This window comes from Chanodichthys erythropterus, chromosome 17 (genome assembly GCF_024489055.1).
Source record: "Chanodichthys erythropterus isolate Z2021 chromosome 17, ASM2448905v1, whole genome shotgun sequence".
NCBI classification, from domain to species: Eukaryota; Metazoa; Chordata; class Actinopteri; order Cypriniformes; family Xenocyprididae; genus Chanodichthys; species Chanodichthys erythropterus.
This window is the reverse complement of record NC_090237.1, coordinates 41,575,908-41,593,491: the sequence shown is the minus strand read 5'-3', so window position 1 is coordinate 41,593,491 and position 17,584 is coordinate 41,575,908. Positions and strand designations below refer to the sequence as shown.

At 43.5% G+C, this 17,584-nt stretch overlaps 36 non-coding genes across 36 annotated transcripts; all 36 read left to right on the top strand.

The window, feature by feature from the left end:
* Window positions 1–67: 67 nt before the first annotated feature.
* On the top strand, window positions 68–156 carry trnar-ucu (transfer RNA arginine (anticodon UCU)). Its single transcript is given in 2 exon segments — window positions 68–104; window positions 121–156. It is a non-coding gene; the product is annotated as a tRNA-Arg (tRNA).
* A 410-nt stretch (window positions 157–566) lies between these two features.
* On the top strand, window positions 567–640 carry trnat-agu (transfer RNA threonine (anticodon AGU)). The gene has a single exon. It is a non-coding gene; the product is annotated as a tRNA-Thr (tRNA).
* A 585-nt stretch (window positions 641–1,225) lies between these two features.
* On the top strand, window positions 1,226–1,299 carry trnat-cgu (transfer RNA threonine (anticodon CGU)). Its single transcript has one exon. It is a non-coding gene; the product is annotated as a tRNA-Thr (tRNA).
* A 289-nt stretch (window positions 1,300–1,588) lies between these two features.
* trnat-ugu (transfer RNA threonine (anticodon UGU)) lies at window positions 1,589–1,662 on the top strand. Its single transcript has one exon. It is a non-coding gene; the product is annotated as a tRNA-Thr (tRNA).
* A 112-nt stretch (window positions 1,663–1,774) lies between these two features.
* On the top strand, window positions 1,775–1,863 carry trnar-ucu (transfer RNA arginine (anticodon UCU)). The gene is given in 2 exon segments: window positions 1,775–1,811; window positions 1,828–1,863. It is a non-coding gene; the product is annotated as a tRNA-Arg (tRNA).
* Window positions 1,864–2,273: 410 nt separating this feature from the next.
* On the top strand, window positions 2,274–2,347 carry trnat-agu (transfer RNA threonine (anticodon AGU)). Its single transcript has one exon. It is a non-coding gene; the product is annotated as a tRNA-Thr (tRNA).
* Window positions 2,348–2,932: 585 nt separating this feature from the next.
* On the top strand, window positions 2,933–3,006 carry trnat-cgu (transfer RNA threonine (anticodon CGU)). Its single transcript has one exon. It is a non-coding gene; the product is annotated as a tRNA-Thr (tRNA).
* Window positions 3,007–3,295: 289 nt separating this feature from the next.
* trnat-ugu (transfer RNA threonine (anticodon UGU)) lies at window positions 3,296–3,369 on the top strand. The gene has a single exon. It is a non-coding gene; the product is annotated as a tRNA-Thr (tRNA).
* Window positions 3,370–3,481: 112 nt separating this feature from the next.
* trnar-ucu (transfer RNA arginine (anticodon UCU)) lies at window positions 3,482–3,570 on the top strand. Its single transcript is given in 2 exon segments — window positions 3,482–3,518; window positions 3,535–3,570. It is a non-coding gene; the product is annotated as a tRNA-Arg (tRNA).
* A 410-nt stretch (window positions 3,571–3,980) lies between these two features.
* Window positions 3,981–4,054, top strand: trnat-agu (transfer RNA threonine (anticodon AGU)). Its single transcript has one exon. It is a non-coding gene; the product is annotated as a tRNA-Thr (tRNA).
* Window positions 4,055–4,639: 585 nt separating this feature from the next.
* Window positions 4,640–4,713, top strand: trnat-cgu (transfer RNA threonine (anticodon CGU)). The gene has a single exon. It is a non-coding gene; the product is annotated as a tRNA-Thr (tRNA).
* Window positions 4,714–5,002: 289 nt separating this feature from the next.
* On the top strand, window positions 5,003–5,076 carry trnat-ugu (transfer RNA threonine (anticodon UGU)). Its single transcript has one exon. It is a non-coding gene; the product is annotated as a tRNA-Thr (tRNA).
* A 112-nt stretch (window positions 5,077–5,188) lies between these two features.
* On the top strand, window positions 5,189–5,277 carry trnar-ucu (transfer RNA arginine (anticodon UCU)). Its single transcript is given in 2 exon segments — window positions 5,189–5,225; window positions 5,242–5,277. It is a non-coding gene; the product is annotated as a tRNA-Arg (tRNA).
* Window positions 5,278–5,687: 410 nt separating this feature from the next.
* Window positions 5,688–5,761, top strand: trnat-agu (transfer RNA threonine (anticodon AGU)). Its single transcript has one exon. It is a non-coding gene; the product is annotated as a tRNA-Thr (tRNA).
* Window positions 5,762–6,346: 585 nt separating this feature from the next.
* trnat-cgu (transfer RNA threonine (anticodon CGU)) lies at window positions 6,347–6,420 on the top strand. Its single transcript has one exon. It is a non-coding gene; the product is annotated as a tRNA-Thr (tRNA).
* A 289-nt stretch (window positions 6,421–6,709) lies between these two features.
* trnat-ugu (transfer RNA threonine (anticodon UGU)) lies at window positions 6,710–6,783 on the top strand. Its single transcript has one exon. It is a non-coding gene; the product is annotated as a tRNA-Thr (tRNA).
* Window positions 6,784–6,895: 112 nt separating this feature from the next.
* On the top strand, window positions 6,896–6,984 carry trnar-ucu (transfer RNA arginine (anticodon UCU)). The gene is given in 2 exon segments: window positions 6,896–6,932; window positions 6,949–6,984. It is a non-coding gene; the product is annotated as a tRNA-Arg (tRNA).
* Window positions 6,985–7,394: 410 nt separating this feature from the next.
* On the top strand, window positions 7,395–7,468 carry trnat-agu (transfer RNA threonine (anticodon AGU)). Its single transcript has one exon. It is a non-coding gene; the product is annotated as a tRNA-Thr (tRNA).
* A 585-nt stretch (window positions 7,469–8,053) lies between these two features.
* On the top strand, window positions 8,054–8,127 carry trnat-cgu (transfer RNA threonine (anticodon CGU)). The gene has a single exon. It is a non-coding gene; the product is annotated as a tRNA-Thr (tRNA).
* Window positions 8,128–8,416: 289 nt separating this feature from the next.
* On the top strand, window positions 8,417–8,490 carry trnat-ugu (transfer RNA threonine (anticodon UGU)). The gene has a single exon. It is a non-coding gene; the product is annotated as a tRNA-Thr (tRNA).
* A 112-nt stretch (window positions 8,491–8,602) lies between these two features.
* trnar-ucu (transfer RNA arginine (anticodon UCU)) lies at window positions 8,603–8,691 on the top strand. The gene is given in 2 exon segments: window positions 8,603–8,639; window positions 8,656–8,691. It is a non-coding gene; the product is annotated as a tRNA-Arg (tRNA).
* A 410-nt stretch (window positions 8,692–9,101) lies between these two features.
* On the top strand, window positions 9,102–9,175 carry trnat-agu (transfer RNA threonine (anticodon AGU)). Its single transcript has one exon. It is a non-coding gene; the product is annotated as a tRNA-Thr (tRNA).
* A 585-nt stretch (window positions 9,176–9,760) lies between these two features.
* trnat-cgu (transfer RNA threonine (anticodon CGU)) lies at window positions 9,761–9,834 on the top strand. Its single transcript has one exon. It is a non-coding gene; the product is annotated as a tRNA-Thr (tRNA).
* Window positions 9,835–10,123: 289 nt separating this feature from the next.
* On the top strand, window positions 10,124–10,197 carry trnat-ugu (transfer RNA threonine (anticodon UGU)). The gene has a single exon. It is a non-coding gene; the product is annotated as a tRNA-Thr (tRNA).
* A 112-nt stretch (window positions 10,198–10,309) lies between these two features.
* Window positions 10,310–10,398, top strand: trnar-ucu (transfer RNA arginine (anticodon UCU)). Its single transcript is given in 2 exon segments — window positions 10,310–10,346; window positions 10,363–10,398. It is a non-coding gene; the product is annotated as a tRNA-Arg (tRNA).
* Window positions 10,399–10,808: 410 nt separating this feature from the next.
* Window positions 10,809–10,882, top strand: trnat-agu (transfer RNA threonine (anticodon AGU)). The gene has a single exon. It is a non-coding gene; the product is annotated as a tRNA-Thr (tRNA).
* A 585-nt stretch (window positions 10,883–11,467) lies between these two features.
* On the top strand, window positions 11,468–11,541 carry trnat-cgu (transfer RNA threonine (anticodon CGU)). Its single transcript has one exon. It is a non-coding gene; the product is annotated as a tRNA-Thr (tRNA).
* A 289-nt stretch (window positions 11,542–11,830) lies between these two features.
* On the top strand, window positions 11,831–11,904 carry trnat-ugu (transfer RNA threonine (anticodon UGU)). The gene has a single exon. It is a non-coding gene; the product is annotated as a tRNA-Thr (tRNA).
* Window positions 11,905–12,016: 112 nt separating this feature from the next.
* Window positions 12,017–12,105, top strand: trnar-ucu (transfer RNA arginine (anticodon UCU)). The gene is given in 2 exon segments: window positions 12,017–12,053; window positions 12,070–12,105. It is a non-coding gene; the product is annotated as a tRNA-Arg (tRNA).
* Window positions 12,106–12,515: 410 nt separating this feature from the next.
* Window positions 12,516–12,589, top strand: trnat-agu (transfer RNA threonine (anticodon AGU)). Its single transcript has one exon. It is a non-coding gene; the product is annotated as a tRNA-Thr (tRNA).
* A 585-nt stretch (window positions 12,590–13,174) lies between these two features.
* On the top strand, window positions 13,175–13,248 carry trnat-cgu (transfer RNA threonine (anticodon CGU)). Its single transcript has one exon. It is a non-coding gene; the product is annotated as a tRNA-Thr (tRNA).
* Window positions 13,249–13,537: 289 nt separating this feature from the next.
* Window positions 13,538–13,611, top strand: trnat-ugu (transfer RNA threonine (anticodon UGU)). Its single transcript has one exon. It is a non-coding gene; the product is annotated as a tRNA-Thr (tRNA).
* Window positions 13,612–13,723: 112 nt separating this feature from the next.
* On the top strand, window positions 13,724–13,812 carry trnar-ucu (transfer RNA arginine (anticodon UCU)). The gene is given in 2 exon segments: window positions 13,724–13,760; window positions 13,777–13,812. It is a non-coding gene; the product is annotated as a tRNA-Arg (tRNA).
* Window positions 13,813–14,222: 410 nt separating this feature from the next.
* Window positions 14,223–14,296, top strand: trnat-agu (transfer RNA threonine (anticodon AGU)). Its single transcript has one exon. It is a non-coding gene; the product is annotated as a tRNA-Thr (tRNA).
* Window positions 14,297–14,881: 585 nt separating this feature from the next.
* Window positions 14,882–14,955, top strand: trnat-cgu (transfer RNA threonine (anticodon CGU)). The gene has a single exon. It is a non-coding gene; the product is annotated as a tRNA-Thr (tRNA).
* A 289-nt stretch (window positions 14,956–15,244) lies between these two features.
* trnat-ugu (transfer RNA threonine (anticodon UGU)) lies at window positions 15,245–15,318 on the top strand. The gene has a single exon. It is a non-coding gene; the product is annotated as a tRNA-Thr (tRNA).
* The last annotated feature ends 2,266 nt before the right edge of the window (window positions 15,319–17,584 follow it).

Genomic DNA, 17,584 nt, shown 5'->3' with positions numbered 1-17,584 from the left:
AAACCTTTGGATCCCCAGCACTGCATATCTGCACCAAACTGGAACTCTAAGAAGGCCCTCAAAGCGTGGCTCTGTGGCGCAATGGATAGCGCATTGGACTTCTAGGTTGCCAACGGAGGTATTCAAAGGTTGTGGGTTCGAGTCCCACCAGAGTCGTGGTTTGCCTCTTTTGCTCAGATGTCTTTGTAAGACATTCTCATTTGCTCAGTTCACCTGTTCTAAACAAAGGGAGAGAACAAGAACGGTTTGAAAACCACTAGCGTAGGTCAAAATCTGCAACTACCTATTGTTGGCTACCTACCTGGCAAAAATTGCCTTCCGTTTATCCTAGCTGAGACAGTGTTTAGATGTACTGTAACTGGAGGTTCACAAAACATTTGACACACGAGTATTGAGAGTTTAGATCCAAAATGAAATGATCTGAGGTATTCCATTATCCCTGAACAGAAGCCTGCACACGTTTCAGGTTTTGGAAAATAATCCTCAAACCTCAAAATGACCTATTCCATGATGTGCTGCCTCTTTTAGACTTTGGCTACAAAAGTTTTGATCCAGGCTGAGCACCCGGCGCTGTGGCTTAGTTGGTTAAAGCGCCTGTCTAGTAAACAGGAGATCCTGGGTTCGAATCCCAGCAGTGCCTAACCGGTGGGTTGTAGGAGTAGACATTTGATCTTTTCAAATATAAAAGTCTCTGCAGGACAGACAGCCTGGACTTCTAGGTGGTAAACGAAGGCTTTATAAAGGTTGTTGCTGACTCCCACCAGAGGCACGAATGTTGTCTCTTTGCAAGACAGACGTTTGCTTCAACTTGGCATTTTCAAACTTTTTTTCAGAAGCCTGCCCAGCACATTTGTTCTTGTTTTCCTTATTGGACACAGCCCAGTCACATCAGAGAGTACGTTACTAATCAGTCCATTGGTTAATTCACCTGTTTCAAATGAGAAAGATAACAAAAAAACGTGGTGCAGACAGGCTTGAAGAATGGTTGGAATGCCTCTGGCTTAGGCCAAAATCAGAAGAAAGCTCAAGAAACATTTGAGATGCGAGTATTGAGAGTGTAGAGCCAAAATCCAATGAGTTCCGACATTCCATTGAGGCCTGAGCGGCCCGTTATGTTTTGGAAATAATCCTCCTACCTCCAGGGGACCTCTTTCATGATGTAATCAGCTATCTCCTACCTCTTTTAGGCTTTTTATGCAAAGAAATTTCACCTAGCTTAGCAAGAGGCGCTGTGGCTTAGTTGGTCAAAGCGCCTGTCTCGTAAACAGGAGATCCTGGGTTCAAATCCCAGCAGTGCCTAGGCCACATGATATGGGGGTGCTTTTCTTAATATATATTCTTATATGAAGGTCTTTGCGTGCCGGACAGCGTGCGTCGGCGCAAAACCGGAAAACTCGAGTTTAGATCCAAAAGGAAAAGATATCAGATATTCCCTCATCCTTCAACAGAGGCCTGAATGTCCCTCAGGTTTTGGAAATAATCCCGTAACCTCTAAGGGACCTCTTTCATGATGTAATCAGCTATTTTCCTGACGGGCTGCCTCTTTTAGACTTTTTATACCAACCAATTTGCACCAGGCTTTACACCCGGCGCTGTGGCTTAGTTGGTCAAAGCGCCTGTCTTGTAAACAGGAGATCCTGGGTTCAAATCCCAGCAGTGCCTATGCCACAAGATGTGAGGGTGCTCATTTAAACTTTTCAAATAGGAAAACCTTTGGATCCCCAGCACTGCATATCTGCACCAAACTGGAACTCTAAGAAGGCCCTCAAAGCGTGGCTCTGTGGCGCAATGGATAGCGCATTGGACTTCTAGGTTGCCAACGGAGGTATTCAAAGGTTGTGGGTTCGAGTCCCACCAGAGTCGTGGTTTGCCTCTTTTGCTCAGATGTCTTTGTAAGACATTCTCATTTGCTCAGTTCACCTGTTCTAAACAAAGGGAGAGAACAAGAACGGTTTGAAAACCACTAGCGTAGGTCAAAATCTGCAACTACCTATTGTTGGCTACCTACCTGGCAAAAATTGCCTTCCGTTTATCCTAGCTGAGACAGTGTTTAGATGTACTGTAACTGGAGGTTCACAAAACATTTGACACACGAGTATTGAGAGTTTAGATCCAAAATGAAATGATCTGAGGTATTCCCTTATCCCTGAACAGAAGCCTGCACACGTTTCAGGTTTTGGAAAATAATCCTCAAACCTCAAAATGACCTATTCCATGATGTGCTGCCTCTTTTAGACTTTGGCTACAAAAGTTTTGATCCAGGCTGAGCACCCGGCGCTGTGGCTTAGTTGGTTAAAGCGCCTGTCTAGTAAACAGGAGATCCTGGGTTCGAATCCCAGCAGTGCCTAACCGGTGGGTTGTAGGAGTAGACATTTGATCTTTTCAAATATAAAAGTCTCTGCAGGACAGACAGCCTGGACTTCTAGGTGGTAAACGAAGGCTTTATAAAGGTTGTTGCTGACTCCCACCAGAGGCACGAATGTTGTCTCTTTGCAAGACAGACGTTTGCTTCAACTTGGCATTTTCAAACTTTTTTTCAGAAGCCTGCCCAGCACATTTGTTCTTGTTTTCCTTATTGGACACAGCCCAGTCAGATCAGAGAGTACGTTACTAATCAGTCCATTGGTTAATTCACCTGTTTCAAATGAGAAAGATAACAAAAAAACGTGGTGCAGACAGGCTTGAAGAATGGTTGGAATGCCTCTGGCTTAGGCCAAAATCAGAAGAAAGCTCAAGAAACATTTGAGATGCGAGTATTGAGAGTGTAGAGCCAAAATCCAATGAGTTCCTACATTCCATTGAGGCCTGAGCGGCCCGTTATGTTTTGGAAATAATCCTCCTACCTCCAGGGGACCTCTTTCATGATGTAATCAGCTATCTCCTACCTCTTTTAGGCTTTTTATGCAAAGAAATTTCACCTAGCTTAGCAAGAGGCGCTGTGGCTTAGTTGGTCAAAGCGCCTGTCTCGTAAACAGGAGATCCTGGGTTCAAATCCCAGCAGTTCCTAGGCCACATGATATGGGGGTGCTTTTCTTAATATATATTCCCATATGAAGGTCTTTGCGTGCCGGACAGCGTGCGTCTGCGCAAAACCGGAAAACTAGAGTTTAGATCCAAAAGGAAACAATATCAGATATTCCCTCATCCTTCAACAGAGGCCAGAATGTCCCTCAGGTTTTGGAAATAATCCCGTAACCTCTAAGGGACCTCTTTCATGATGTAATCAGCTATTTTCCTGACGGGCTGCCTCTTTTAGACTTTTTATACCAACCAATTTGCCCCAGGCTTTACACCCGGCGCTGTGGCTTAGTTGGTCAAAGCGCCTGTCTTGTAAACAGGAGATCCTGGGTTCAAATCCCAGCAGTGCCTATGCCACAAGATGTGAGGGTGCTCATTTAAACTTTTCAAATAGGAAAACCTTTGGATCCCCAGCACTGCATATTTGCACCAAACTGGAACTCTAAGAAGGCCCTCAAAGCGTGGCTCTGTGGCGCAATGGATAGCGCATTGGACTTCTAGGTTGCCAACGGAGGTATTCAAAGGTTGTGGGTTCGAGTCCCACCAGAGTCGTGGTTTGCCTCTTTTGCTCAGATGTCTTTGTAAGACATTCTCATTTGCTCAGTTCACCTGTTCTAAACAAAGGGAGAGAACAAGAACGGTTTGAAAACCACTAGCGTAGGTCAAAATCTGCTACTACCTATTGTTGGCTACCTACCTGGCAAAAATTGCCTTCCGTTTATCCTAGCTGAGACAGTGTTTAGATGTACTGTAACTGGAGGTTCACAAAACATTTGACACACGAGTATTGAGGGTTTAGATCCAAAATGAAATGATCTGAGGTATTCCATTATCCCTGAACAGAAGCCTGCACACGTTTCAGGTTTTGGAAAATAATCCTCAAACCTCAAAATGACCTATTCCATGATGTGCTGCCTCTTTTAGACTTTGGCTACAAAAGTTTTGATCCTAGCTGAGCACCCGGCGCTGTGGCTTAGTTGGTTAAAGCGCCTGTCTAGTAAACAGGAGATCCTGGGTTCGAATCCCAGCAGTGCCTAACCGGTGGGTTGTAGGAGTAGACATTTGATCTTTTCAAATATAAAAGTCTCTGCAGGACAGACAGCCTGGACTTCTAGGTGGTAAACGAAGGCTTTATAAAGGTTGTTGCTGACTCCCACCAGAGGCACGAATGTTGTCTCTTTGCAAGACAGACGTTTGCTTCAACTTGGCATTTTCAAACTTTTTTTCAGAAGCCTGCCCAGCACATTTGTTCTTGTTTTCCTTATTGAACACAGCCCAGTCACATCAGAGAGTACGTTACTAATCAGTCCATTGGTTAATTCACCTGTTTCAAATGAGAAAGATAACAAAAAAACGTGGTGCAGACAGGCTTGAAGAATGGTTGGAATGCCTCTGGCTTAGGCCAAAATCAGAAGAAAGCTCAAGAAACATTTGAGATGCGAGTATTGAGAGTGTAGAGCCAAAATCCAATGAGTTCCGACATTCCATTGAGGCCTGAGCGGCCCGTTATGTTTTGGAAATAATCCTCCTACCTCCAGGGGACCTCTTTCATGATGTAATCAGCTATCTCCTACCTCTTTTAGGCTTTTTATGCAAAGAAATTTCACCTAGCTTAGCAAGAGGCGCTGTGGCTTAGTTGGTCAAAGCGCCTGTCTCGTAAACAGGAGATCCTGGGTTCAAATCCCAGCAGTGCCTAGGCCACATGATATGGGGGTGCTTTTCTTAATATATATTCTTATATGAAGGTCTTTGCGTGCCGGACAGCGTGCGTCGGCGCAAAACCGGAAAACTCGAGTTTAGATCCAAAAGGAAAAGATATCAGATATTCCCTCATCCTTCAACAGAGGCCTGAATGTCCCTCAGGTTTTGGAAATAATCCCGTAACCTCTAAGGGACCTCTTTCATGATGTAATCAGCTATTTTCCTGACGGGCTGCCTCTTTTAGACTTTTTATACCAACCAATTTGCACCAGGCTTTACACCCGGCGCTGTGGCTTAGTTGGTCAAAGCGCCTGTCTTGTAAACAGGAGATCCTGGGTTCAAATCCCAGCAGTGCCTATGCCACAAGATGTGAGGGTGCTCATTTAAACTTTTCAAATAGGAAAACCTTTGGATCCCCAGCACTGCATATCTGCACCAAACTGGAACTCTAAGAAGGCCCTCAAAGCGTGGCTCTGTGGCGCAATGGATAGCGCATTGGACTTCTAGGTTGCCAACGGAGGTATTCAAAGGTTGTGGGTTCGAGTCCCACCAGAGTCGTGGTTTGCCTCTTTTGCTCAGATGTCTTTGTAAGACATTCTCATTTGCTCAGTTCACCTGTTCTAAACAAAGGGAGAGAACAAGAACGGTTTGAAAACCACTAGCGTAGGTCAAAATCTGCAACTACCTATTGTTGGCTACCTACCTGGCAAAAATTGCCTTCCGTTTATCCTAGCTGAGACAGTGTTTAGATGTACTGTAACTGGAGGTTCACAAAACATTTGACACACGAGTATTGAGAGTTTAGATCCAAAATGAAATGATCTGAGGTATTCCATTATCCCTGAACAGAAGCCTGCACACGTTTCAGGTTTTGGAAAATAATCCTCAAACCTCAAAATGACCTATTCCATGATGTGCTGCCTCTTTTAGACTTTGGCTACAAAAGTTTTGATCCAGGCTGAGCACCCGGCGCTGTGGCTTAGTTGGTTAAAGCGCCTGTCTAGTAAACAGGAGATCCTGGGTTCGAATCCCAGCAGTGCCTAACCGGTGGGTTGTAGGAGTAGACATTTGATCTTTTCAAATATAAAAGTCTCTGCAGGACAGACAGCCTGGACTTCTAGGTGGTAAACGAAGGCTTTATAAAGGTTGTTGCTGACTCCCACCAGAGGCACGAATGTTGTCTCTTTGCAAGACAGACGTTTGCTTCAACTTGGCATTTTCAAACTTTTTTTCAGAAGCCTGCCCAGCACATTTGTTCTTGTTTTCCTTATTGGACACAGCCCAGTCACATCAGAGAGTACGTTACTAATCAGTCCATTGGTTAATTCACCTGTTTCAAATGAGAAAGATAACAAAAAAACGTGGTGCAGACAGGCTTGAAGAATGGTTGGAATGCCTCTGGCTTAGGCCAAAATCAGAAGAAAGCTCAAGAAACATTTGAGATGCGAGTATTGAGAGTGTAGAGCCAAAATCCAATGAGTTCCGACATTCCATTGAGGCCTGAGCGGCCCGTTATGTTTTGGAAATAATCCTCCTACCTCCAGGGGACCTCTTTCATGATGTAATCAGCTATCTCCTACCTCTTTTAGGCTTTTTATGCAAAGAAATTTCACCTAGCTTAGCAAGAGGCGCTGTGGCTTAGTTGGTCAAAGCGCCTGTCTCGTAAACAGGAGATCCTGGGTTCAAATCCCAGCAGTGCCTAGGCCACATGATATGGGGGTGCTTTTCTTAATATATATTCTTATATGAAGGTCTTTGCGTGCCGGACAGCGTGCGTCGGCGCAAAACCGGAAAACTCGAGTTTAGATCCAAAAGGAAAAGATATCAGATATTCCCTCATCCTTCAACAGAGGCCTGAATGTCCCTCAGGTTTTGGAAATAATCCCGTAACCTCTAAGGGACCTCTTTCATGATGTAATCAGCTATTTTCCTGACGGGCTGCCTCTTTTAGACTTTTTATACCAACCAATTTGCACCAGGCTTTACACCCGGCGCTGTGGCTTAGTTGGTCAAAGCGCCTGTCTTGTAAACAGGAGATCCTGGGTTCAAATCCCAGCAGTGCCTATGCCACAAGATGTGAGGGTGCTCATTTAAACTTTTCAAATAGGAAAACCTTTGGATCCCCAGCACTGCATATCTGCACCAAACTGGAACTCTAAGAAGGCCCTCAAAGCGTGGCTCTGTGGCGCAATGGATAGCGCATTGGACTTCTAGGTTGCCAACGGAGGTATTCAAAGGTTGTGGGTTCGAGTCCCACCAGAGTCGTGGTTTGCCTCTTTTGCTCAGATGTCTTTGTAAGACATTCTCATTTGCTCAGTTCACCTGTTCTAAACAAAGGGAGAGAACAAGAACGGTTTGAAAACCACTAGCGTAGGTCAAAATCTGCAACTACCTATTGTTGGCTACCTACCTGGCAAAAATTGCCTTCCGTTTATCCTAGCTGAGACAGTGTTTAGATGTACTGTAACTGGAGGTTCACAAAACATTTGACACACGAGTATTGAGAGTTTAGATCCAAAATGAAATGATCTGAGGTATTCCATTATCCCTGAACAGAAGCCTGCACACGTTTCAGGTTTTGGAAAATAATCCTCAAACCTCAAAATGACCTATTCCATGATGTGCTGCCTCTTTTAGACTTTGGCTACAAAAGTTTTGATCCAGGCTGAGCACCCGGCGCTGTGGCTTAGTTGGTTAAAGCGCCTGTCTAGTAAACAGGAGATCCTGGGTTCGAATCCCAGCAGTGCCTAACCGGTGGGTTGTAGGAGTAGACATTTGATCTTTTCAAATATAAAAGTCTCTGCAGGACAGACAGCCTGGACTTCTAGGTGGTAAACGAAGGCTTTATAAAGGTTGTTGCTGACTCCCACCAGAGGCACGAATGTTGTCTCTTTGCAAGACAGACGTTTGCTTCAACTTGGCATTTTCAAACTTTTTTTCAGAAGCCTGCCCAGCACATTTGTTCTTGTTTTCCTTATTGGACACAGCCCAGTCACATCAGAGAGTACGTTACTAATCAGTCCATTGGTTAATTCACCTGTTTCAAATGAGAAAGATAACAAAAAAACGTGGTGCAGACAGGCTTGAAGAATGGTTGGAATGCCTCTGGCTTAGGCCAAAATCAGAAGAAAGCTCAAGAAACATTTGAGATGCGAGTATTGAGAGTGTAGAGCCAAAATCCAATGAGTTCCGACATTCCATTGAGGCCTGAGCGGCCCGTTATGTTTTGGAAATAATCCTCCTACCTCCAGGGGACCTCTTTCATGATGTAATCAGCTATCTCCTACCTCTTTTAGGCTTTTTATGCAAAGAAATTTCACCTAGCTTAGCAAGAGGCGCTGTGGCTTAGTTGGTCAAAGCGCCTGTCTCGTAAACAGGAGATCCTGGGTTCAAATCCCAGCAGTGCCTAGGCCACATGATATGGGGGTGCTTTTCTTAATATATATTCTTATATGAAGGTCTTTGCGTGCCGGACAGCGTGCGTCGGCGCAAAACCGGAAAACTCGAGTTTAGATCCAAAAGGAAAAGATATCAGATATTCCCTCATCCTTCAACAGAGGCCTGAATGTCCCTCAGGTTTTGGAAATAATCCCGTAACCTCTAAGGGACCTCTTTCATGATGTAATCAGCTATTTTCCTGACGGGCTGCCTCTTTTAGACTTTTTATACCAACCAATTTGCACCAGGCTTTACACCCGGCGCTGTGGCTTAGTTGGTCAAAGCGCCTGTCTTGTAAACAGGAGATCCTGGGTTCAAATCCCAGCAGTGCCTATGCCACAAGATGTGAGGGTGCTCATTTAAACTTTTCAAATAGGAAAACCTTTGGATCCCCAGCACTGCATATCTGCACCAAACTGGAACTCTAAGAAGGCCCTCAAAGCGTGGCTCTGTGGCGCAATGGATAGCGCATTGGACTTCTAGGTTGCCAACGGAGGTATTCAAAGGTTGTGGGTTCGAGTCCCACCAGAGTCGTGGTTTGCCTCTTTTGCTCAGATGTCTTTGTAAGACATTCTCATTTGCTCAGTTCACCTGTTCTAAACAAAGGGAGAGAACAAGAACGGTTTGAAAACCACTAGCGTAGGTCAAAATCTGCAACTACCTATTGTTGGCTACCTACCTGGCAAAAATTGCCTTCCGTTTATCCTAGCTGAGACAGTGTTTAGATGTACTGTAACTGGAGGTTCACAAAACATTTGACACACGAGTATTGAGGGTTTAGATCCAAAATGAAATGATCTGAGGTATTCCATTATCCCTGAACAGAAGCCTGCACACGTTTCAGGTTTTGGAAAATAATCCTCAAACCTCAAAATGACCTATTCCATGATGTGCTGCCTCTTTTAGACTTTGGCTACAAAAGTTTTGATCCAAGCTGAGCACCCGGCGCTGTGGCTTAGTTGGTTAAAGCGCCTGTCTAGTAAACAGGAGATCCTGGGTTCGAATCCCAGCAGTGCCTAACCGGTGGGTTGAAGAAGTAGACATTTGATCTTTTCAAATATAAAAGTCTCTGCAGGACAGACAGCCTGGACTTCTAGGTGGTAAACGAAGGCTTTATAAAGGTTGTTGCTGACTCCCACCAGAGGCACGAATGTTGTCTCTTTGCAAGACAGACGTTTGCTTCAACTTGGCATTTTCAAACTTTTTTTCAGAAGCCTGCCCAGCACATTTGTTCTTGTTTTCCTTATTGGACACAGCCCAGTCACATCAGAGAGTACGTTACTAATCAGTCCATTGGTTAATTCACCTGTTTCAAATGAGAAAGATAACAAAAAAACGTGGTGCAGACAGGCTTGAAGAATGGTTGGAATGCCTCTGGCTTAGGCCAAAATCAGAAGAAAGCTCAAGAAACATTTGAGATGCGAGTATTGAGAGTGTAGAGCCAAAATCCAATGAGTTCCGACATTCCATTGAGGCCTGAGCGGCCCGTTATGTTTTGGAAATAATCCTCCTACCTCCAGGGGACCTCTTTCATGATGTAATCAGCTATCTCCTACCTCTTTTAGGCTTTTTATGCAAAGAAATTTCACCTAGCTTAGCAAGAGGCGCTGTGGCTTAGTTGGTCAAAGCGCCTGTCTCGTAAACAGGAGATCCTGGGTTCAAATCCCAGCAGTGCCTAGGCCACATGATATGGGGGTGCTTTTCTTAATATATATTCTTATATGAAGGTCTTTGCGTGCCGGACAGCGTGCGTCGGCGCAAAACCGGAAAACTCGAGTTTAGATCCAAAAGGAAAAGATATCAGATATTCCCTCATCCTTCAACAGAGGCCTGAATGTCCCTCAGGTTTTGGAAATAATCCCGTAACCTCTAAGGGACCTCTTTCATGATGTAATCAGCTATTTTCCTGACGGGCTGCCTCTTTTAGACTTTTTATACCAACCAATTTGCACCAGGCTTTACACCCGGCGCTGTGGCTTAGTTGGTCAAAGCGCCTGTCTTGTAAACAGGAGATCCTGGGTTCAAATCCCAGCAGTGCCTATGCCACAAGATGTGAGGGTGCTCATTTAAACTTTTCAAATAGGAAAACCTTTGGATCCCCAGCACTGCATATCTGCACCAAACTGGAACTCTAAGAAGGCCCTCAAAGCGTGGCTCTGTGGCGCAATGGATAGCGCATTGGACTTCTAGGTTGCCAACGGAGGTATTCAAAGGTTGTGGGTTCGAGTCCCACCAGAGTCGTGGTTTGCCTCTTTTGCTCAGATGTCTTTGTAAGACATTCTCATTTGCTCAGTTCACCTGTTCTAAACAAAGGGAGAGAACAAGAACGGTTTGAAAACCACTAGCGTAGGTCAAAATCTGCAACTACCTATTGTTGGCTACCTACCTGGCAAAAATTGCCTTCCGTTTATCCTAGCTGAGACAGTGTTTAGATGTACTGTAACTGGAGGTTCACAAAACATTTGACACACGAGTATTGAGAGTTTAGATCCAAAATGAAATGATCTGAGGTATTCCCTTATCCCTGAACAGAAGCCTGCACACGTTTCAGGTTTTGGAAAATAATCCTCAAACCTCAAAATGACCTATTCCATGATGTGCTGCCTCTTTTAGACTTTGGCTACAAAAGTTTTGATCCAGGCTGAGCACCCGGCGCTGTGGCTTAGTTGGTTAAAGCGCCTGTCTAGTAAACAGGAGATCCTGGGTTCGAATCCCAGCAGTGCCTAACCGGTGGGTTGTAGGAGTAGACATTTGATCTTTTCAAATATAAAAGTCTCTGCAGGACAGACAGCCTTGACTTCAAGGTGGTAAACGAAGGCTTTATAAAGGTTGTTGCTGACTCCCACCAGAGGCACGAATGTTGTCTCTTTGCAAGACAGACGTTTGCTTCAACTTGGCATTTTCAAACTTTTTTTCAGAAGCCTGCCCAGCACATTTGTTCTTGTTTTCCTTATTGAACACAGCCCAGTCACATCAGAGAGTACGTTACTAATCAGTCCATTGGTTAATTCACCTGTTTCAAATGAGAAAGATAACAAAAAAACGTGGTGCAGACAGGCTTGAAGAATGGTTGGAATGCCTCTGGCTTAGGCCAAAATCAGAAGAAAGCTCAAGAAACATTTGAGATGCGAGTATTGAGAGTGTAGAGCCAAAATCCAATGAGTTCCGACATTCCATTGAGGCCTGAGCGGCCCGTTATGTTTTGGAAATAATCCTCCTACCTCCAGGGGACCTCTTTCATGATGTAATCAGCTATCTCCTACCTCTTTTAGGCTTTTTATGCAAAGAAATTTCACCTAGCTTAGCAAGAGGCGCTGTGGCTTAGTTGGTCAAAGCGCCTGTCTCGTAAACAGGAGATCCTGGGTTCAAATCCCAGCAGTGCCTAGGCCACATGATATGGGGGTGCTTTTCTTAATATATATTCTTATATGAAGGTCTTTGCGTGCCGGACAGCGTGCGTCGGCGCAAAACCGGAAAACTCGAGTTTAGATCCAAAAGGAAAAGATATCAGATATTCCCTCATCCTTCAACAGAGGCCTGAATGTCCCTCAGGTTTTGGAAATAATCCCGTAACCTCTAAGGGACCTCTTTCATGATGTAATCAGCTATTTTCCTGACGGGCTGCCTCTTTTAGACTTTTTATACCAACCAATTTGCACCAGGCTTTACACCCGGCGCTGTGGCTTAGTTGGTCAAAGCGCCTGTCTTGTAAACAGGAGATCCTGGGTTCAAATCCCAGCAGTGCCTATGCCACAAGATGTGAGGGTGCTCATTTAAACTTTTCAAATAGGAAAACCTTTGGATCCCCAGCACTGCATATCTGCACCAAACTGGAACTCTAAGAAGGCCCTCAAAGCGTGGCTCTGTGGCGCAATGGATAGCGCATTGGACTTCTAGGTTGCCAACGGAGGTATTCAAAGGTTGTGGGTTCGAGTCCCACCAGAGTCGTGGTTTGCCTCTTTTGCTCAGATGTCTTTGTAAGACATTCTCATTTGCTCAGTTCACCTGTTCTAAACAAAGGGAGAGAACAAGAACGGTTTGAAAACCACTAGCGTAGGTCAAAATCTGCAACTACCTATTGTTGGCTACCTACCTGGCAAAAATTGCCTTCCGTTTATCCTAGCTGAGACAGTGTTTAGATGTACTGTAACTGGAGGTTCACAAAACATTTGACACACGAGTATTGAGAGTTTAGATCCAAAATGAAATGATCTGAGGTATTCCATTATCCCTGAACAGAAGCCTGCACACGTTTCAGGTTTTGGAAAATAATCCTCAAACCTCAAAATGACCTATTCCATGATGTGCTGCCTCTTTTAGACTTTGGCTACAAAAGTTTTGATCCAGGCTGAGCACCCGGCGCTGTGGCTTAGTTGGTTAAAGCGCCTGTCTAGTAAACAGGAGATCCTGGGTTCGAATCCCAGCAGTGCCTAACCGGTGGGTTGTAGGAGTAGACATTTGATCTTTTCAAATATAAAAGTCTCTGCAGGACAGACAGCCTGGACTTCTAGGTGGTAAACGAAGGCTTTATAAAGGTTGTTGCTGACTCCCACCAGAGGCACGAATGTTGTCTCTTTGCAAGACAGACGTTTGCTTCAACTTGGCATTTTCAAACTTTTTTTCAGAAGCCTGCCCAGCACATTTGTTCTTGTTTTCCTTATTGAACACAGCCCAGTCACATCAGAGAGTACGTTACTAATCAGTCCATTGGTTAATTCACCTGTTTCAAATGAGAAAGATAACAAAAAAACGTGGTGCAGACAGGCTTGAAGAATGGTTGGAATGCCTCTGGCTTAGGCCAAAATCAGAAGAAAGCTCAAGAAACATTTGAGATGCGAGTATTGAGAGTGTAGAGCCAAAATCCAATGAGTTCCGACATTCCATTGAGGCCTGAGCGGCCCGTTATGTTTTGGAAATAATCCTCCTACCTCCAGGGGACCTCTTTCATGATGTAATCAGCTATCTCCTACCTCTTTTAGGCTTTTTATGCAAAGAAATTTCACCTAGCTTAGCAAGAGGCGCTGTGGCTTAGTTGGTCAAAGCGCCTGTCTCGTAAACAGGAGATCCTGGGTTCAAATCCCAGCAGTGCCTAGGCCACATGATATGGGGGTGCTTTTCTTAATATATATTCTTATATGAAGGTCTTTGCGTGCCGGACAGCGTGCGTCGGCGCAAAACCGGAAAACTCGAGTTTAGATCCAAAAGGAAAAGATATCAGATATTCCCTCATCCTTCAACAGAGGCCTGAATGTCCCTCAGGTTTTGGAAATAATCCCGTAACCTCTAAGGGACCTCTTTCATGATGTAATCAGCTATTTTCCTGACGGGCTGCCTCTTTTAGACTTTTTATACCAACCAATTTGCACCAGGCTTTACACCCGGCGCTGTGGCTTAGTTGGTCAAAGCGCCTGTCTTGTAAACAGGAGATCCTGGGTTCAAATCCCAGCAGTGCCTATGCCACAAGATGTGAGGGTGCTCATTTAAACTTTTCAAATAGGAAAACCTTTGGATCCCCAGCACTGCATATCTGCACCAAACTGGAACTCTAAGAAGGCCCTCAAAGCGTGGCTCTGTGGCGCAATGGATAGCGCATTGGACTTCTAGGTTGCCAACGGAGGTATTCAAAGGTTGTGGGTTCGAGTCCCACCAGAGTCGTGGTTTGCCTCTTTTGCTCAGATGTCTTTGTAAGACATTCTCATTTGCTCAGTTCACCTGTTCTAAACAAAGGGAGAGAACAAGAACGGTTTGAAAACCACTAGCGTAGGTCAAAATCTGCAACTACCTATTGTTGGCTACCTACCTGGCAAAAATTGCCTTCCGTTTATCCTAGCTGAGACAGTGTTTAGATGTACTGTAACTGGAGGTTCACAAAACATTTGACACACGAGTATTGAGAGTTTAGATCCAAAATGAAATGATCTGAGGTATTCCCTTATCCCTGAACAGAAGCCTGCACACGTTTCAGGTTTTGGAAAATAATCCTCAAACCTCAAAATGACCTATTCCATGATGTGCTGCCTCTTTTAGACTTTGGCTACAAAAGTTTTGATCCAGGCTGAGCACCCGGCGCTGTGGCTTAGTTGGTTAAAGCGCCTGTCTAGTAAACAGGAGATCCTGGGTTCGAATCCCAGCAGTGCCTAACCGGTGGGTTGTAGGAGTAGACATTTGATCTTTTCAAATATAAAAGTCTCTGCAGGACAGACAGCCTTGACTTCTAGGTGGTAAACGAAGGCTTTATAAAGGTTGTTGCTGACTCCCACCAGAGGCACGAATGTTGTCTCTTTGCAAGACAGACGTTTGCTTCAACTTGGCATTTTCAAACTTTTTTTCAGAAGCCTGCCCAGCACATTTGTTCTTGTTTTCCTTATTGGACACAGCCCAGTCACATCAGAGAGTACGTTACTAATCAGTCCATTGGTTAATTCACCTGTTTCAAATGAGAAAGATAACAAAAAAACGTGGTGCAGACAGGCTTGAAGAATGGTTGGAATGCCTCTGGCTTAGGCCAAAATCAGAAGAAAGCTCAAGAAACATTTGAGATGCGAGTATTGAGAGTGTAGAGCCAAAATCCAATGAGTTCCGACATTCCATTGAGGCCTGAGCGGCCCGTTATGTTTTGGAAATAATCCTCCTACCTCCAGGGGACCTCTTTCATGATGTAATCAGCTATCTCCTACCTCTTTTAGGCTTTTTATGCAAAGAAATTTCACCTAGCTTAGCAAGAGGCGCTGTGGCTTAGTTGGTCAAAGCGCCTGTCTCGTAAACAGGAGATCCTGGGTTCAAATCCCAGCAGTGCCTAGGCCACATGATATGGGGGTGCTTTTCTTAATATATATTCTTATATGAAGGTCTTTGCGTGCCGGACAGCGTGCGTCGGCGCAAAACCGGAAAACTCGAGTTTAGATCCAAAAGGAAAAGATATCAGATATTCCCTCATCCTTCAACAGAGGCCTGAATGTCCCTCAGGTTTTGGAAATAATCCCGTAACCTCTAAGGGACCTCTTTCATGATGTAATCAGCTATTTTCCTGACGGGCTGCCTCTTTTAGACTTTTTATACCAACCAATTTGCACCAGGCTTTACACCCGGCGCTGTGGCTTAGTTGGTCAAAGCGCCTGTCTTGTAAACAGGAGATCCTGGGTTCAAATCCCAGCAGTGCCTATGCCACAAGATGTGAGGGTGCTCATTTAAACTTTTCAAATAGGAAAACCTTTGGATCCCCAGCACTGCATATCTGCACCAAACTGGAACTCTAAGAAGGCCCTCAAAGCGTGGCTCTGTGGCGCTACCCTCCAGCGACCAGACAGCCAAACTATTCCTAACTATTTGTTACAGGTCCTAACACATTCGAAGTAAGTCCTAACACATTCTGAAAAAGTCCTAACACAAGTCCTAACAATCCTTACAGTTAATGGTCTCAGTCCTAACAGTTCCGAACAGTGCTCAAAGGGGCAAAACAGCCATTGGCTGAACGGGGCATAACAGTCATTGGCCGAAACATAGTCGTGTGACACAGTCATAAAAGAGCGCCAGTTCCCGAAACACTCGTAGCAGTCTATGCACATGTGTCACGCGAGAAAAAAACATTTTTAATCACTAAAAACATTTTTTAAATCAATTTGACTCTTCGGATAACTTTCAGGTAAGTACAGTTTAACATATAACATGAAAGGAGAAGCAGTTCGTGACGTATCTCCGTTCGACATTACGGTTCAAACTCTGCTTACATTGCACATGTGTAATTTAGCTATCTTTATTCTTAATTCGGTGGTTTAACACTTATTCAGAGATAAGAGGCCATGTTTGGGCAGATATAACGTTAGTGATATAATTCACGGTGGCCATTGCAACAGTGAAGACGGAAAGACTTGTTGCAGTAATATAAAACATCAATGAGGATAATAATTACTATGATGATTAATATTAAAATACAGAGTGGTGTTTTGTTTTGTGTTAAAACAGTGAGAAAAATTCAACCCAAAACATTTCGCGGCCTTTTCTGATAAGCGCGTTTAAAAATAATAATAATAAGCGCAAATAAAATTCACTCTAAAGCAGTCAAATACGCTTAAAATAAAATTCATCAGTTTTTGTCTCTGTTCAAGCACAACAGGTAATTAAGGTGAGCGAAAGCAGTATGTAACCAATAATATTCTATAATTTCTACATAATTACTATATAAAATGCAATCTGTTGCTTCTTACTGTTTTCAGTTTCTTTATTTGAATTTAGTTTAACATATCCTTCATTCTATTTGCCATAGAGCTTAAAAATTGTCTTTGCTACTATCATAAATTAATTGACAAATAGCCTATATACATAATATGGCAACCATCAATGTGTATAAAATCAAACAAGCATCCATGTGACAAAACCCCCTTCTACCTAAAAAGTCGTCTTTTTTTGTTTTTCCCTAACCCTTTTCTTTAAATTTCACTTAATTTGTATCTTAAGTTATCTGATATTTACACTGTTGTTTCATATTTATAGACATGACTAAGACAGGTAAACCTGATTCATACTGGCATGACATTATGTGCAAGTATGCCCAAGGGAAGTACCACTTCACAACAGGAAAGAAGCCAGGGGTGAAGAAGTGGAAGGATGAATTGGACAGAATTAACAACTGCCCATCACACAAGCAGACCTGTGTCTATGATATCTGTGGGAACCGAATCCTTTGCAAATGTGGTTATCATTAGGTATGTAGAGATAAATGTGATTATTTTACCTAGACTGGTGCTAATTAATAATTTCTTTCTTTTTTAAATTTCCATAATAGAAAATTGTTCATTATTTGAACTGTAAAGCCTAACATATAAAATAATAGTCAGAAAAGGGCATATATTTATATGAAGAGGTTTATTGAACTTTTTGACAACATTAAATAAAAACAGGTTTTGACTCATATTGTGATATAGTGGAAATATGGAGCTCAAACTTGAAAAAACATCAGTTTTATTCAGAGGCACAAACTGCAAAGCTGTTAAATTTAGTGCAGATGCTGTCAGTATGCTAGATGAATTTCTCATAGCTAGTAATGTAATTCAAAGAGGTCTTTAACAGTATAATAACAGACTACTTGCATAAAACACATATAAATATCAATTTCACTCACAGTAAAAAGACTGTTGCACAAAGACCTGAAGGTGGGTGTTTTTACAATTATACTAAAGGTGTTTTACTTTCTAAAAATATAAACTATCAATCAGACAGCAGATGGCATGTAGTAATTGTGTACAACTGTTTTTTTCAGCAAAGTTTTGTGTACCAAATGATGCAGCTTAATACAAATGATTTTGCTTGACTTTACTGGCAATATTTTCAGACCTAGGGAAAACGCTAACATTTCTTTCACAGTCAGCAGACAGTGTTAGGTATGCAGACAGGCCCACAGACCAGTGCAGGCATGCAGGCAAGACCACTG